The following is a 2,085-nucleotide window of genomic DNA, read 5'->3' as shown; positions in this document are numbered from 1 at the left end:
ACTTTTTGCGGGCGAAAGACTAATGTGGATTGTTTTAATTGGTTACTAGAGGAGGCGGGCCCCACTCTGAAAATTAAGGGGCAGAGATTAGCCAGCGGAGGAAGGGTCAGTCTGTTGATCATGTAAAACCCCCGGTTGAGTGTAGCATTTATGTCTTAGGATTGTCTAACTTGCATATTTTATTACTGTTATAAGCGAATCAAGAAGCTATATTTTTCTGTCCATGCCTCACATCTCCTTAAACAACATATTCATGCATACAGCGGGCAGTCTGTCACAACTCACAACTCCCATTGTAATCATTTCGAAGAAAAAGAAGAAAAAACTTCCATTGTAATCAGTGATCACACTACACAACGATCAAATTAACAAATCTTATTTCACGCATGCAGACAGACCCCCCACCGCACCTTGGATCACGGCATCTTCCTCACCGGGCGGTGGATTCCGCCGGCGCCACCCTGTTGCTCTCCACGAAAGCCTTCATCTCCCGGAAAACTTTGCCGGCGTCAGCGACTGGGAAGCCGTAGAACCCGTGGAAGCCATCCGGGTACTCCGCCACCTGAACCTTTACCCCCTTCCGCCGCAGCACGTCGGCGTACCGCCGCTGCCAGTCCTGCAGCGGGTCGAACCCGCCGATCACCAGCAGCGTCGGCGGGAAATCATCGGCCAGCTCGGCGTTCTCGTCGGTCACGTGCGCCGCAGGGTGGTCGCGGGTGGCGCCCACGGGAAGGAAGGCCTTCCAGGAGAAGTCGGACCGCTCGAGGTTCACCACCGGCGCCACGCCCTCCAGCCTGAGCTCCGACTCCGTCCTCTCCTCGCCGCCGAAGTAGGGCTGCACGGGGATGATGCCGGCGAGGCGGAGCGACTTGGCGGCCGGCTGGTGCTCGGCGGCCCAGCGGCTGGCGACGTGGTGGACGATGTTGGCCCCCGCGCTCTCCCCGGTGAGAAAGCAGCTGGCGAGGTCGACTGGAACGCCGTCGCCGAGGCCCGGATGCCGCCGGCGTCGTCGATGAAGCGAAGAGCGTCGACGCCGTCGTCGTACGCCGCTGGGTAGCGGTGCTCCGGAGCAAGGCGGTAGTTGACGGACACGACCACGGCGCCGACGTCGCTGCAGAGGCGGCGGCACACGCCGTTGAAGGGCCCGATGGCCGGGGAGAAGAGCGCGAAGCCGCCGCCGTGGTAGTACACGATTACGGGCAGCGGCACCTCCGAGGAGACCGGGGCGAAGACGCGCGCCCAAATGCCGCGAGAGGCGTCGACGGTGAAGTCGTAGGAGCGAACGCCGGAGCCGTCCGGGCGCGGGTTGGCGCGCGCGCTCAGCAGGCGGTCGATCACCGAGTAGAGGCAGCGGTTGACGGTGCCGTCGCTGCGCTCCACGGCGTCGATGGCGGCCGTGAGCCCCGCCAGCTGGAGCCGCACCCCCAGGGGCAGCGGCGGCGGCGTCGGGCGCTGGCCTTCGCCGGCGCCCGAAGCTCCTTGACCCGCGGCGGCTTCCATTAATAAGTGTGTCTCTTTACGTACGCTTCGTCACTCTGTCTCTCCTTCGTTCTCCTCTGCTTCGGAGTGCGTGAGCTCTGCTGCACGATCGGCATTGTACATATAATGGAGAGAGCCGATGGGTGATGAGTAGGTGAGATGGATCAATCGGGGTGCCGATTTTATAATCTTGTACAGTATTGTGTAAACAATGGCAAAGTCGCATGTGTTTCCTGTTGCCAAACAGGACGAACACGACGCGTCTAGGACATTGATGACACGATGAAGATTGAGCACGGGACGCAAGGAGCTCGTGGAGCGAAAAATAAGCTGACAAGTAGTTCGTTGACTGCCAGTAGTATAATGAAACGGATATAGTCACAATCTTTTTCCGAGTGCTTGGATATGGTGACAAATTATGGGGCATGAATGTGACGGATCAGGAGCATCTGGCCGAACCCTCAACTGGGCTTAACATTCTCATTTGATGAATCAAGCCGCATTTAGCCAAATCCATGAAAGTTTCTGCTCAAAAATTTGAGAACCCTCCGCCGGTCCTCGTTTTGAGCGTCTAAAACAAGTTATCGGTAAAAAATAAGCGCTCCC

The 2,085-nt window shown here is 58.0% G+C and overlaps 1 pseudogene; it reads right to left on the bottom strand.

Annotated features, from left to right (window-relative positions):
* Positions 1 to 238: 238 nt before the first annotated feature.
* On the bottom strand, positions 239 to 1,712 carry LOC119362748 (annotated as a pseudogene).
* Positions 1,713 to 2,085: the final 373 nt, after the last annotated feature.

Source organism: Triticum dicoccoides, chromosome 2B (assembly GCF_002162155.2).
Source record: "Triticum dicoccoides isolate Atlit2015 ecotype Zavitan chromosome 2B, WEW_v2.0, whole genome shotgun sequence".
NCBI classification, from domain to species: domain Eukaryota; kingdom Viridiplantae; phylum Streptophyta; class Magnoliopsida; order Poales; family Poaceae; genus Triticum; species Triticum dicoccoides.
This window is presented reverse-complemented; position numbering and strand designations above follow the sequence as displayed.